Raw genomic sequence first — 16,515 nt, 5'->3', positions numbered from 1 at the left:
TAGGAAGCAACAATTACTTTTCCTTAATATCTCTTAATATCAATGGACTCAACTCCCCAGTAAAAAGACATAGACTAACAGACTAGCTACAAACACAGGACCCAACATTTTGATGCTTACAGGAAACCCAACTCAGGGGAAAAGACAGACACTACCTCAGAATGAAAGGCTGGAAAACAATTTTCCAAGAAAATGGTCTGAAGAAAAAAGCTAGAGTAGCCATCCTAATATCGAATAAAATCGACATCCAACCCGAAGTTATCAAAAAAGACAAGGAGGGGCACTTCATACTCATCAAAGGTAAAATCCTCCAAGAGGAACTCTCAAGTCTGAATATCTATGCTCCAAATACAAGGGCAGCTACATTCATTAAAGAAACTTTAGTAAAGCTCAAAGCACACATTGCACCTCATACAATAATAGTGGGAGACTTCAACAACCACTTTCACCAATGGACAGATCATGGAAACAGAAACTAAACAGGGACACAGTGAAACTAACAGAAGTTATGCAACAAATGGATATAACAGATAGCTACAGAACATTTTATCCTAAAACAAAAGGATATACCTTCTTTTCAGCACCTCATGGTACCTTCTCCAAAATCGACCACATAATTGGTCACAAAACAAGCCTCAACAGTTACAAAAATATTGAAATTGCTCCATGCATCCTATCAGATCACCATGGAATAAGGCTGAACTTCAATAACAAAATAAATAATAGAAGCCAACATTCACATGGAAACTGAATAACACTCTTCTCAATAATACCTTGGTAAAGGAAGGAATAAAGAAAGAAATTAAGGACTTTTTAGAGTTTAATGAAAATGAAGCCACAACATACCCAAACTTATGGGACACAATGAAAGCATTTCTAAGAGGAAAACTCATAGCTCTGAGTGCCTCCAAAAAGAAACGAGAGAGAGAGTAAACACTAGCAGCTTGACAACACACCTAAAAGCTCTAGAAAAAAGGAAGCAAATTCACCCAAGAGGAGTAGACAGCAGGAAATAATCCAACTCAAGGGTGAAATCAACCAAGTGAAAAAAAGAAGAACTATTCAAAGAATCAACCAATCAAGGAGCTGGTTCTTTGAGAAAATCCACAAGATAGATAAAAGCTTAGCCAGACACACTAGAGGGCACAGGGAGATCATCCTAATTAACAAAATCAGAAATGAAAAGGGAGACATAAGAACAGACCCTGAAGAAATCCAAAACACCATCAGATCCTTCTACAAAAGGCTATACTCAACAAAACTGGAGAATCTGGATGAAATGGACAAGTTTGTAGACAGATACGTGGTACCAAAGTTAAATCAAGATCAAGTTAATGATCTAAACAGTCCTATATTCCATAAAGAAATAGAAGCAGTCATTAATAGTCTCCCAACCAAAAAAAGCCCACGACCAGATGGGTTTAGTGCAGAGTTCTATCAGACCTTCAAAGAAGATCTAATTCCAGTTCTTCACAAACTACTCCGCAAAATAGAAGGAGAAGGTACTCTACCCAACTCATTCTATGAAGCCACAATTACTCTGAAACCTAAACCACAAAAAGACCCAACAAAGATAGAGTACTTCAGACTAATTTCCCTTATGAATATCGATGCAAAAATCCTCAATAATGTTCTCACTAACCGAATCCAAGAACACTTCAAAACAATCATCCATCATGACCAAGTAGGTTTCATCCCAGGGATGCAAGGATGGTTCATTATACAGAAATACATCAATGTAATCCAGTATATAAACAAACTCAAAGACAAAAACCACATGATCATCCCAATAGATGCAGAGAAAGCATTTGACAAAATCCAACACCCTTTCATGATAAAAGTCTTGGAAAGATCAGGATTTCAAGGCCCATATTTAAACATGATAAAAGCAAACCAGTAGCCAACATCAAAGTAAATGGTGAGAAGCTGGAAGCAATCCCACTAAAATCAGGGTCTAGACATGGCTGCCCACTTTCTCCCTACCTATTTAACATTGTACTTGAAGTCCTAGCCAGAGCAATTCGACAACAAAAGGAGACCAAGGGATATAAATTGGAAAGGAAGAAGTCAAAATATCACTTTTTGCAGATGATATGATACGATATATAAGTGACCCTAAAAATTCCACCAGAGAACTCCTAAGCCTGATAAACAGCTTCGGTGAAGTAGCTGGATATGAAATTAACTCAAACAAGTCAATGGCCTTTCTGTACACAAAGGATAAACAGACAGGGAAAGAAATTAGGGAAACAACACCCTTCTCAATAGTCACAAATAATATAAAATACCTTGGCGTGACTCTAACTAACGAAGTGAAAGATTTATATGATAAGAACTTCAAGTCTCTGAAGAAAGAAATTAAAGAAGATCTCAGGAGATGGAAAGATCTCCCATGTTCATGGATTGGCAGGATCAATATAGTAAAAATGGCTATCTTGCCAAAAGCAATCTACAGACTCAATGCAATCCCCATCAAAATTCCAACTGAATTCTTCAACAAATTAGAAAGGGCAATCTGCAAATTCATCTGGAACAACAAAAAACCTAGGATAGCAAAAAAGATAAAAGAACCTCTGGTGGAATCACCATGCCTGACCTAAAGCTTTACTACAGAGCAATTGTGATAAAAACTGCATGGTACTGGTATAGTAACAGACAAGTAGACCAATGGAAGAGAATTGAAGACCCAGAAATGAACCCACACACCTATGGTCACTTGATTTTTGACAAGGGAGCTAAAACCATCCAGTGGAAAAAAGACAGCATTTTCAACAAATGGTGCTGGCACAACTGGCGGTCATCATGTAGAAGAATGCGAATTAATTCATTCCTATCTCCTTGTACTAAGGTCAAATCTAAGTGGATTAAGGAACTCCACATAAAACCAGAGACACTGAAACTTATAGAGGAGAAAGTAGGGAAAAGCCTTGAAGATATGGGTACAGGGGGAAAATTCCTGAATAGAACAGCAATGGCTTGTGCTGTAAGATCGAGAATTGACAAATGGGACCTCATAAAATTGCAAAGCTTCTGCAAGGCAAAAGATGCCATCAATAAGACAAAAAGGCCACCAACAGATTGGGAAAGGATCTTTACCTATCCTAAATCAGATAGGGGACTAATATACAATATATATAAAGAACTCAAGAAGGTGGACTCCAGAAAATCAAATAACCTCATTAAAAATAGGGCTCAGAGCTAAACAAGAATTCTCACCTGAGGAATACAGAATTGCTGGGAAGCATCTGAAAAAATGTTCAACATCCTTAATCGTCAGGGAAATGCAAATCAAAACACCTGAGATTCCACCTCACACCAGTCAGAATGGCTAAGATCAAAAATTCAGGTGACAGTAGATGCTGGCAAGGATGTGGAGAAAGAGGAACACTCCTCCATTTTTGGTGGGATTGCAAGCTTGTACAACCACTCTGGAAATCAGTTTGGCGGTTCCTCAGAAAATTGGACATAATACTACCAGAAGACCCAGCAATACCTCTCCTGGGCATATATCCAGAAGATGTTCCAACTGGTAAGAAGGACACATGCTCCACTATGTTCATAGCAGCCTTATTTATAATAGCCAGAAGCTGGAAAGAACCCAGATGCCCCTCAACAGAGGAAGGGATTCAGAAAATGTGGTACATTTACACACTGGAGTACTACTCAGCTATTAAAAAGAGTGAATTTATGAAAGTCCTAGGCAAATGGATGGACCTGGAGGGCATCATCCTGAGTGAGGTAACCCCACCACAAAGGAACTCACACAATATGTACTCACTGATAAGTGGATATTAGCCCGGAAACTTAGTATACCGGAGATATAAGATACAATTTGCGAAACACGTGAAACTGAAGAAGAATGGAGACCAAAGTGTGGACACTTTGCCAGTTCTTAGAATTGGGAACAAAACACCCATGGAAGGAGTTACAGAGACACAGTTTGGAGCTGAAACGAAAGGATTGACCATCTAGAGACTGCCATATCCAGGGTTCCATCCCATAGTCAGCCTCCAAACGCTGACACCATTGCATACACTAGCAAGAGTTTGCTCAAATGACCCTGATATAGCTGTCTCTTGTGAGATTATGCCGGGGCCTAGCAAACAGAGAAGTGGATGCCCACAGTCAGCTATTGGATGGATCACAGGGCCCCCAATGGAGGAGCTAGAGAAAGTACCCAACGAGCTAAAGGGATCTGCAACCCTATAGGTGGAACAACAATATGAACTACCCAGTACCCCCGGAGCTGGTGTCTCTAGCTGCATATATAGCAGAAGATGGCCTAATCGGCCGTCAGTGGAAAGGGAGGTCCATTGGTCGTGCAAACTTTATCTGCCTCAGTACAGGGGAACACCAGGGCCAAGAAGTGGGAGTGGGTGGGTGGGGGAGCAGGTGGGGGACTTTTGTGATAGCATTGGAAATGTAAATGAAATAAATACCTAATTTAAAAAAAGATAAATAAATAAATAAATAAATAAATAAATAAGAGAAACTCCACCAGATAACTCCTACATCTGATAAACAACTTCAGCAAAGTGGCTGGATATAAAATTAACTCAAACAAATCCTTCCTCTACTCAAAGGATAAACAGGCTGAGAAAGAAATGACACCCTTCACAATAGTCACAAACAATATAAAATATCTTGGTGTGACTTTAACCAAACAAGTGTAAGATCTGTATGAGAAGAACTTTCAGTGTCTGTAGAAAGAAATAGAAGACCTCAGAGGTTGGAAGGATCTCCTATGCTTGTGGATTGGCAAGATTAATATACTAAAAATTGCTCTCCTGCCAAAGCAATCTACAGATTCAATGCAATCCCCATCAAAATTTCAACTCAATTCTTCATAGAGTTAGAAAGAGCAATTCTCAAATTCACGTGGAATAACAAAAAACCTAGGATAGTGAAAACTATTCTCAAAAATAAAAGAACTTTTGTGGGAATAACCATCCCTGACCTCAAGCTGTACTACAGAGAAATAATGATAAAAACTGCATGGTATTGGCACAGAGACAGGCAGGTAGATCAATGGGATAGAATTGAAGACCCAGAAATGAACCCTCACACCTATGGTCACTTGATCTTTGACAAAGGAGCTAAAATCATCCACTGGAAAAAAGACAGCATTTTCAACAAAAGGTACTGGTTCAACAGGCAGTCATCATGTAGAAGAATGCAAATTGATCCATTCTTATTTCCCTGTACAAAGCTCAAGACCAAGTAGATCAAGGACCTCCACATACAACCAGATACACTAAATCTAATAGAAAAGAAAGTGGGAAAAAGTCTCAAACACATGGACACAGGGGGAAAGTTCCTAAATAGAATACTAATTGCTCACGCTCTAGGATAAACAATCAACAAATGGGACCTCATAAAATAGCAAAAGTTCTGTAAGGTAAAGGACACTGTCAATAGGACAAAAGAACAACCAACAGACTGGGGGAAAGATCTTTACCAATGTCACATCTGATAGATGTGATCCAATATATACAAAGAACTGAAGAAGTTAGACTCCAGAGAACCCAATAATCCTATTAAAAAATGGGGAACAGAGCTAAACAGAATTCTCAACTGAGGAGACTTGAATGGCTGAAAAGCACCTAAAGAAACATCCTTAGTCATCAGGGAAATGCAAACCAAAACAACCCTGAGATTCCACCTCACACTACCCAAAATAGCCAAGATCAAAAACTCAGGTAACAGCAGATGCTAGTGAGGATGTGGAGAAAGAACACTTCTCCATTGCTGCTGGGATTGCAAGCTGGTACACCCCCTCTGGAAATTAGTCTGGAATTCCTCAGAAAATTGGACATAATACTACCTGAGGACCCAGCTATTCCACTCCTGGGCATATGCCCAGAAGATGCTCCAACATGTAATAAGGACATATGCTCCACTATGTTCATAGCAGCCATATTTATAACATCCAGAAGGTGGAAACAACCCAGATATCCCTCAACAGAAGAATGGATACATTAAAACATGGTACATTTACACAATGGAATTCTACTCAGTTATTAAAAACAACGACTTCATGAACTTCGCAGGCAAATGGATGGCCCTTCAAAATATCATCCTGAGTGAGGCAACTCAGTCACAAAAGAACACACATGGTATGTACTCACTGAAAAGTGGATATTAGCCCAAAATTCGGAATACCCAGGATTCAATTCACAGACTATATGAAGCCTAAGAAAAAGGAAGATCAAAATATGGATGCTTCAGTGCTTAGAAGGGTGATCAAAATACTCACAGAAGAAAATACAAAGTGTTGAGCAGAGATTGAAGGAAAGGCCATCCAGAGACTCTCCCACCTGAGGATCCATCCCATACACAGCCACCAAACCCTGATAATATTGTGGATGCCTGGAAGTGCTTGCTGATGGAAGCCTGATATGGCTGTCCCCTAAGAGGGTCTGCCAGAGCCTCACAAATAGAGGCAGATGCTTGCAGCCAACCATTAATTGGACTGAGCACAGGAGCCCCAGATGGAGGAGTTGGAGAAGGGACTGAAGGAGCTGAGAGGGTTTGCAGCCCCATGGAGGGAGCAACAGTGTCAACAGGCCAGACCACCACCCCCGGAGCTCCCAGGGACTAGACCACCAACCAAAGAATACACATGAAAGGACTCATGGTGCTGGTTTTATACATGGCAAGGGTAGCCTTGTTGAACATCAGTGGGAGGAGAGGCTTTGGGCCTGAGGGTGTTCTATGCTCCAGTGTAGGCCAGGAAGGGAAGAGAGGAGTGGGTGTATGTGGGGGGGAGCATCCTCATAGAGTCAGGGGGATGGGGGGATGGTATAGGGGATTTCTGAAGGGGAGACCTGGAAAGGAGAAAACATTTGAATTGTAAATAAAGAAAATATCCAATAAAAAGCAAACAAAAAGAAATAAGAAAGAAAGAAAGAAAGAAAGAAAGAAAGAAAGAAAGAAAGAAAGAAAGAAAGAAAGAAAGACAGAAAGACAGAAAGACAGAAAGGAGAAAGAAAGAAGAAATATCTCTTCAACTCCTTCTTCTCATCCTTTCCTCTCTCTCTCTCTCTCTCTCTCTCTCTCTCTCTCTCTCTCTCTCTCTCTCTCTCTCTCTCTCTCTCTCCTCACTGTTCTACTATAGCTATACGCTCTGTCCTCATTTTCCTTTTTAAAATTTGAGACAGGGTCTCACTAAGTTGCTGAGGCAGGCCTTGAACTTGTGATCTTCCTGCCTCAACCTCCCCAGTAGCTAGAATTACAGTTTAGCCACTTGCCTAGCTTCATTTCTCATTTTTAAATAGGGATGTCTTTTGTTGAGTTTAGAGTTATTCATATATTTAAGACAGACTCTAAGAGACAGAATGTGCAAATTGTTTTCCCAATCTGTATTATCTTTTAAAAAGAAAACTTTTTAAAGATTTAATGTGTACAAGTGTTTTTCCAGCATGTATCTGTGTGATTTCACAGGTGTGGTGGTGCACACGGAGGTCAGAAGAGGGATCAGATCCCCTTCATCTGTAGTTATAAGAGACTGTAACCTACCATGTCGGTGCTGGGGACCAAACCTAGGTCTTCTGCAAAAGCAACAGGAGCTGATTCTTGTTGTTGTTGTTGTTGTTTGGAAGGGGGTTAAAAGAGTCCCTCTACTTACTGGCCTTGGACTCACAGAGATCAGCCTGACTCTGTACCATGCCTGGCATAGCAAGAGCTCTTAACCAGGGAGCCATCTCCAGCCTTCTGTACTGTCTTTCCATTTGCTTCTTCAGGTAGTGCCATTATGTAACCCAGGCTCTTGCCCTGCTGTACCGGGTTCTGGGATGACAGGCATACACCCTGTACCTGGGCCATTTTACTTTCTTGAAAATGGCTGTATTAGTCTGTGAGGGCAGCCATATGATATCACTGGGGAGTGTAAAATTTTTCTTGGCATATATATATATATATATATATATACACACACATATACATATATATACACACACACATATATATGTATGTATATATACAGACACACAGACAGACAGACACACACACACACACACACACACACACATATATGAAACAAGGTTTCATGTAGCCAAGGCAGGCCTCAAAATCACTATATATATATCCAAGAATGGCCTTATCCAAGAATTCTCATATCTCTATCTTGCAAGTGATGTGATTATAGATATGTGGCACCGTACCAGGCTAACATATAAGTTTTTAAGGAACCTAATTCAATCCATAACACTCTGCTCTTGAGACTTCTAAGTTCTCATATATGTCTTTGACAGTCCCCAAATTCTTATTCCACTTCACTATCAAATTATAAATCCAAAATCTTATCAAAATATAGGTAAAAACTTATGAAGTCACAATCCTGTAATTCCAGCATATGATGGGGGCAGGAGAATTGCTTGTGCCTTGGAGTTAGAGACAGGTACAGGCCATATATTGAGACAGCCCCCCCCCCCAATGTGAAAGTAATAGAAAGTAAAACTACCAAAAACTTCAAAGAAAACAAAAAATAAAAAACCAAACGATTAAATGACCCAAATCTTGAAAATCTGAAAATCTCCAGAACTTCTTGAATACTACAATGCAGCAAAGAAAAACTTTCATACACATGAAAGTTTTGCATAAATTAAAAATATTTTAATTACCTTCACACTATTGATTTCCTTATGCAGTAAACCTTTCTTCCAGGAAAAAAAAAAATTACCTTTAAGATACACTTAAAAGTAACAGTTCTATTAGTCTTTAAGGCACAGATGAGAAATGTCTTGATAAATATTCTAGGGGCTGGAGAGATGACTCAAGAGCAATGGCTGTTTTTCCAGAGACCTGAGTTCAATTCCCAGCACCCACATGGCAGCTTCTGAGGCCACAAGCCAGCGTGCCCTACACAAATGGTGCCTAAGGCCACTTTAGTGGACAATCCCAGTTCGATCCTTCAGGAGGTGACAGGTAAAGGTCCCCGGAGGGGGAAGGGAGACTCTATTGTCTGGGAAAGGGGTTCAGCTCGGTGGGGCTAACAGTGCCTTCCTGTGCACCGCCGATCCGCCTGCACCTACAACCTCTCCAGGGCCGCTCTGGCCTCCTCTCCCCTGGACTACGGGCTCCGTGTGCGAAAAACCGCGTTACGGGTGGACGCTCCGAAATGCGACTCTGCTTCTGTGCCGGGTTATCACGGCTGCCCGGAGTCACCGGCTTCCCACCCCTACTAAAGTTCACTGCTGGTTGCATGCAACAGGAGGACAGCTGGAAGGACCGGCGAGCCCTGGGAGAGGAGCGCCCGCACGTGGGAGGCGGGGCCTCGGTGTGAAGTCAGAGGCTGAGGGCGGAGCTCAGGGGCCCAGAGGGCAGAGCCCGGATGTGGAGAAATAGGCTGAGGGCGGGGCTTGGTGCGCGAGAGGCAGAGCCCAGAGGGGAGCAACAGTTATGAGGGCGGAACTTAGAAACGATGAAGGCGGAGCCCGGGTCTGTAGTAATTGGGCCAAGGGCGGGGCTTAGGAGCACAGAAAGCGGAGTCCAGGTGTAGAGCAATTAGATTGAGGGAGGGGCTTGGAGCGGGACAGGCAGAGTCCTAGTGTGGAGCAACAGGAGGAGAGCAGAAGTTTCCCTACCCCTCCGGGCAGGCGCTGAGCAAAGCGATCTATACCTCCCCAGCGCACCACATTCCCACCCACCCAGCCGAGCTCCGGAAACTCGCGGGGGCTCAGGGGGTCAGAGCTGAAGTCCCTCACTGGGATTTGGAAGGTGCGGATCCTAGTGTGTGTGGGAGGCGGATGGAGCGTTGGCTCCGAGGTCAAGAGCACCTTTTTTTGCAAAGGACCTGGGTTTTGTTCTCAGCACCCACGTGGAGACGCACCTAGGGTGGGAGGGAATGGAAGGCATGATGGGATGTTGCAGAGAGGTAGTGGAAAAACAGAGAAATATGGAGGCCCTGACTTTTGTGGTGAGGCTAGGATGGTTCTGACGGGAAATGATGAAAATTATCTGTATGGGAACAAGAAACAAATAACTATACGTCGATGAGTTGTAAAATCCCTTAAAGTTTCAAACATTGGTGTTAAACTCCTCAAGTATAAATTAAAAGTGAGCTTTCGAATTCAGTCAGGAACTCCTAGTAGGTGGCGCTTTGTGCCCTAGCTATGTGAAAGTGAGACTCACAGATTTGTTGAGCCACAGTTTTTACTTTGGAAATTACCAGCTAGAAGCAGCCGATCATAATCATGTTCTGCTTCGAAGTCTGTTCTTTACATCCCTCTAGAATTGATATTTTGTTTTTACTTTTTCGTTTTCATAATTGGAAGGTTTTTTGTTGTTGCTGGTATTGTAGGTTGGCAGAGTGCTTGCTCCCCATATGTGAGGTCCTGGATTCAGTCCCAGCACTGAAGAAAAACAGATGTACTTGAAAACTTGTTTTTGAACCTCTATATTGTTTATCTGGGTATGTTTAAATATAAGCTATATAATATAATTGGTATGGAAGAATTATTTCAAAGAAAGAGTAAGTCTGTTCTTTTTGTTTTGGTTTGGTTTTTTGGTATTTTGGTTTTTCGAGACAGGGTTTCTCTGTAGCCCTGGCTGTCCTGGAACTCACTTGGTAGTCCAGGCTGGCCTGGAACTCAGAAATCCGCCTGCCTCTGTCTCCCAAGTGCTGGGATTAAAGGGTTGTGCCACTACGCCTGGCTCCATTTTCTTTTTTTAACTTGCAAAGAAACCTAATAGCCTATTTTACTTTTGCCTTATTCTAACTTCTTCTTAAACATACATGTCCTAGTTTCCTTTCTGTTGCTGTGATAAAACACTGACCAACATCAGCCTAGGGAAGAAAAGGTGTGTTTGGCTTACATGTCTAGGTCACATCCATGTTTGAATAAAGTCAGGGCAGGAAGGAACCTGAGGGAAGACCCTTGCAGGAAAGATGTTCCAGCCGTGCTCAGGTAGCTTCCTTGTTCAGCCCAGGACCACCTGCCCAGGGAATAGTGCCACCCACAATGGGTTAAGCTCTCCTGTATCAATTAAGATAATGAAGACAAGCTCTCAGATACATGCCCACAGCCCAGCTTTATACAGCTAATTACTCAGTTGAGACCTTTTTTTTTTTTTTTTAGGTCCTCTAGGCAGTGTTGGGTTCACAGTTAATAATTATTTTCTAGAAAAATAATCCTTTTTTTTTCATTGTGTCAAATGTGGGTGTTTCAGGCTTGACTGGTCCATTAAGAATGTTGCATCATTAGACATGTTAGAGCTCACTTTTAATCCTGGCACACATGAGGCAAAGGAAAAGGGATTTCTATGAGTTTGAGGCCAGCCTGGGCTGCATAGGAAGTTTCACTACAACCTGGAGTACATAGAGAGACCCTGTATCAAAGAAAGAAAGAATGAAAAAAAATGAAAGAATGAAAGAAAGAAAGAAAGAAAGAAAGAAAGAAAGAAAGAAAGAATGAGCAGTGATTTGAAAAAACATGGTACCCATAGGCTCATAGGGAGTAAGCAGCACTATTAGGAAGTGTGGCCTTGTTGGAGGAAATGTGTCACTGGGGACAGGCTCTGAGGTTTAAGATGCTCAAAGCCAGGCCTAGTGTGGTACTCTTCTCCCCTGGCCTGCTGATGCAGATATAGAACTCTTGGCTTCTTCTCCAGCATCATGTCTGTCTGTGTACCACCATGCTCCCTGCCATTATCATAATGGATTAAACCTCTGAACTGTAAGCCAGTCCCAATGAAATGTTTTCCTTTATAAGAGTTGCCATGGTCATGGTGTCTGTTCACGATAAAAGAAACCCTAAGACAGAAGACTGGAAGGAAGGAAGGAAGAGAGGGAGGGAGGGAGGGAGGGAGGGAGGGAGGGAGGGAGGGAGGGAAGGAGGGAGGGAGGGAGGGAGGGAGGGAGGGAGGAAATAAGGAAAGGAAGGAAATTACAAGACTAGCACATTCCTTCCTTCAATGGCATTTTGAATCTAAAACTAGTCGTCATTTCTATAAAAAATTTCTATAACATTTCAATATCTAACTCTAAGATTTTCTTTTAAGCCACTTTGCAATGTCTTGTATTTTGAAATATTATAGGAATACATGTCAATTTGAAATAAACCATTTTGATTATCACCTATATAAAAATCAGAATATTTTATGCTGTGCCTGATAGCATGTGCCCTTAGTCCCATCATTCAAGAGGAGAATAAGGCACACAGATCTCTGTGAATTCTGAGCTACATAGCAAATTTCAGGCCAGCCAGGGCTGAAGAGTGAGACCCTGTGTCAGAAAAACAAAACACGCTCATTTAATCATATACCACTTGTTTCTCTTTATGGGAAGTGTAGTTATTGCAGGGATTTTTCCTGTTTTACTGAAAAAAAAAAGTTGACTCTCAACCACTAAATTGTTTTATGGCAAGTTTTATTGTAAAAAGCCAGTATTAAAGTGTAGTCCTGGAATGCTAGCACCCCAGAAGCAGAAGCAGGAAGATCACAGCAAGTTCAAAGCCAATCCCAGCAAGTCTCAAGTCAGCAGAGTTACATAGAAACCAACAAGAGTCTCTAGTGTTATAACAGGGTGTTTTTCTATGGCCTAATAAATATCAAGTTGAATAAAATGTAATTAGAATGTTTAGAGTGGCAGGAGCCCACTTAATGAAGGTGTATAACTTTGTAACCAAAATACTAACACAAACTAAGTGGTACTTGGGAGATTGCTGGGAGATCCCCTAGAGTAAGAGCTTCTGGCAGCAGATAGTGAAATCACACAAGATGATTGGATAGTAACAGAGCCTGCTGGCCACACCAAGCCAAAGAAAATGGTTCACTCCGAGTACCTTAGGTGCAAACTGAGTGGGGAGCCCTAAGGCTGAACGTGAGTGCTGGGAACTGGAGCTGGGTTCAACTGGAAGTGGGTAAGCTTTGCTGAGGAGAAGGATGAGGGTGTGCATGCCTGTTGGTGCAGTAACCAAGCTGATGGTTTTCTGTTTCTCGCTGAAGGCTGGAATTCTGTTTCATCTCCTTTTATTTAGGGATCATCACTTATGAATCAACACAGCTTTGATGTAACGACAGTTCTCTGTTTACAGTAATTCCATTATGAAATATACACGTTTCAGGGCTGCAGAGTGGCTCAAGGGTTAAGAAACCTGGCTGCTCTTCCAGAGGATCTGTGTTCAATTCCCAGCACTCACATGGCAGCTCAGAGCTGTCTATATCTGCAGTTCCAGGGGAGCTGACACCCTCACACAGACAAAACATCATTGCATATGGAATAAAAATAAACAAGTTTTTAAAGAAAAAACTCAGCAAGGTGGTCATGGTTCACGACTTTAATCCAAGCACTCAAGAGACAGAGTCTGGCAGATCTCTGAGTTAGAGGCCAGCCTGGTCTACATAACTGTTCCAGAACAGCCAGGGCTACATAAAGACACCCTTTCTCAATAAACTAATTAATTAATTAATTAATTAAAAAACCAACAATCAAATCCTTGAAAATACACATTTCAGAACAAAATAGGCTATGTGTATCCTTTGTAGATTGCTATTTTTACTGTTTCAGTTTAGACCCTGTACTTTCAGTGACTTTTTTTTTTTTTTTTTGGTTTTTCGAGACAGGGTTTCTCTGTATAGCCCTGGCTGTCCTGGAACTCACTTTGTAGACCAGGCTGGCCTCAAACTCAGAAATCCGCCTGCCTCTGTCTCCCAAGTGCTGGGATTAAAGGCCTGCGCCACCACGCCCGGCCTTCAGTGACTTTTCATAGATGGTATGTGTGTGGGGTAGGCTGGGAAGACCATAAAGTTATAAACCATATAGAAATCTCTTTCCAGTATTCCCTGTCTCCATCAAAGAAAGACTTCAGAGACCAGATAAAGTTCGCAATTTGGGTGAAGACTGTTACAGGACAAAGGATCCCACCCCAGGGGTGGATCAGGTTTGTTTTTGGTGGGGAACTATGTTTCAAGCCGAGGCTTCTTCATGGAACATTGGCTGTCCTGGAAAATTTCTGTAGACCAGGCTGGCCTTGAATGTATAGAGACATGCACGCTTCTGTCTCCCAAGTACTGGGATTAAAACTCCTTCTGCCCTGCCTGTTTCAGGTTTCCTGAAGGAGCTGCATCTTGGGGTTTTGGGAAGCTCAACTTATGGGAAAATGTTAATGGGGAAAATAGTGAGTTAAGTGAGGAAAGATGGGAAATCCAAAGATGGGTTTGGGATTTTCCAGAATTGGGTTTAGTTCCCTTTTCTACACTGATGGGGTCAGGATGCTGATGTGCCTTGGTGTCAGGTGCATGATGGGAACTGCAAATTGTAAAAGGCAAAGAATTTTAATAAAGCAGAGGATTGACAGTCACCTTGGTCAGCCTTGCTGGTCCTAGCAGGTCTGAGCAGTCGAACTGTAATATGCTAACTACACCAGCTTCTGGTTTATCTGTAATATGCTAACTACACAAGCCTCTGGTCTAATTATAATATGCAAACTACCACAGCCTCTGGTCTAACAATAATATGCTAACTACCACAGCCTCTGATCTAACTATAAAATGCTAATTGCACCAGCCTCTGGTCTAACTGTGACATGCTAACTACAGCAACCTCTGGTCTAACTAATATACTAATTTCACAAGCCTCTGGTCAACTTACAATTCAACCCTTGTTTTAAGCAGCATCAATCTATCTCATGTCAGTTTGGTATTTTGATTTCAATGAACATACAGTAACGTTGTCAGAGGGTGACATAAACTCTCAGAAGGCAGAGCTGAGTAAGGAGATTCCTTGTAGACAAAGCATGCCTGGTGCCAGAGTGTATAGGTTTCAGGCTATTACTGCTTGAGAGTGAGAGCATGCAAACTTTGAACCCAGATCCGACTTCGATGTTGAGAGGGAAAAGAATTTTCAAAGCAGGCAGATTTTAAATCGGGACAAATCTCAAGGAAAGCTGCTGCATAATGGTTTTGACAGACTCGTCTGATATCCTAGTGTATGAGCTGCAGTAAAGATAGCATTTAAGGCATGTTTGCATAAGTAAGATCTGCTGCAGACCTTGCTTTATTCCCAAGGACCCCATACAGTGTGACTGGCAGATCCTCAGGGGGAGCACTGCAGAGAGTATTGATCTGTGTAAGCAAGCAGAAGATTGTACCCACTTTTCTGTATTTGAAAGCATGTTTGTGTCCTAATCAGGGAGCGGAGATCATATTTTGGCAAAGTTGTTTGACCAAGCACAAGATAGATAATAAAGAGTCATTTGCAGAGTCATTTTTCTAATAGTTGTTCCTCATTGAAAAGGAATAGATATCCACAGTAGAACATTTTCATCACATGGAGTAAAACTGCACAAAAATGTACAGTTAAGGGTGAATACTGCTGAGCCATCTCCTCTGAGCCTGTTTCATTTTTTAAAATTTATTTGTGTTTTTCATGTTTCTGGTGTTTTCTCGATCTATGTGTTTATACACCGAGTCCAGAAGAGCTCATCAGCTCCTCATGGGCTGGAGTTAAGACAGTTGTGAGTGAGCAGGTGGGTGCTGGGAACTGAACCAGAATCCTCCAGAAGAGCAGCAAGCACCCTTAAGTGCTAGGCCATCTCAGCAGCCTGGTTTTCTTTCATTTCATTTTTGTTGTTCCGTCCTGGATGCTGGGATTAGAGGCAGAGGCCATGATGCCCTGCTTTAAAATAAGCTCTTTTACAAGACATGTAATTGTCCCTTTTTGAGGTTTCATCTTGCTCTTTGTTTCTAAAGATTTATTTGCTTTTATCTCATGTGTGTGGCCTGAGTGTATGTTTGTTTGCCTTGTGCATTGGACCTGGAGCTCACTGACTGACTAGGTTGTCTGATCATATCTCTGCCTCCCAATCCTGGGACTCCACTCATTGCTGCCATGCCTGGCTTCTCACACAAATGCTAAGGATCCAAACTCAAGTCCTCATGCTTGCATAGCAAGCTCTTTATCCACCCAGGGCCAGTAGTGTGCTGGATTTTCAGGCCCAGTAATGATCACTGCCCAGGTCACTACTTAGCCTCAATGAAACTCATGATGGAAAATTCCAAAAGGATGAGGGACTGATTGTATTGTAGAGACTCCAAGCATCTAGAGCATGTCAATCAAAACTGTAACAGCATGTCTACTCTTCCAGGCCCACTTTGCTCTTCCAAAGACTGCATTGCCTTTACTGAAGGCCAGCTACATCGATGGCACACCACATGAACATGATGAGTTGTCCTGTGAAGGAACTGAGCCATCTGCAATACAACCACTGTTTGGAAACTTTATCTTCTTACTGGGCTTGGCTGTCTGCTACATGCTCCCTGTGGAATGGAACATCCACAAACATTTTAAAGGAACAGCTTTGTGTCCCACCAAAGGTACCCATCCCTGGGTCTCTTAAGCTGCCAGGCCTCAGTGCTGTTTTGCACAGATGATGCTATTAATAGCATTGCAGTCTTTGGTTTCAATGGAGAGGTTCTCAGGGACTTATCCTGGGAATAGAGATGTCAGCAGGTTTCCAGATGTTTCTTGATTATTGAAATATCCTGACAGATTTTTGGGTTTCAGGTCCTTCAGTC

General features: G+C 42.0%; 1 long non-coding RNA gene across 1 annotated transcript; it reads left to right on the top strand.

The window, feature by feature from the left end:
* Nucleotides 1-9,400: 9,400 nt before the first annotated feature.
* Nucleotides 9,401-16,308, top strand: LOC147004042 (uncharacterized). Its single transcript, XR_015047534.1, has 3 exons — nucleotides 9,401-9,438; nucleotides 13,777-13,880; nucleotides 16,086-16,308. It is a non-coding gene; the product is annotated as an uncharacterized LOC147004042 (long non-coding RNA).
* Nucleotides 16,309-16,515: the final 207 nt, after the last annotated feature.

Source organism: Mus caroli, unplaced genomic scaffold (assembly GCF_978045245.1).
Source record: "Mus caroli unplaced genomic scaffold, Mus_caroli_1 scaffold_7, whole genome shotgun sequence".
NCBI lineage: Eukaryota > Metazoa > Chordata > Mammalia > Rodentia > Muridae > Mus > Mus caroli.
The sequence above is the reverse complement of the archived record's forward strand: the minus strand, read 5'-3'. Positions and strand labels throughout refer to the sequence as shown.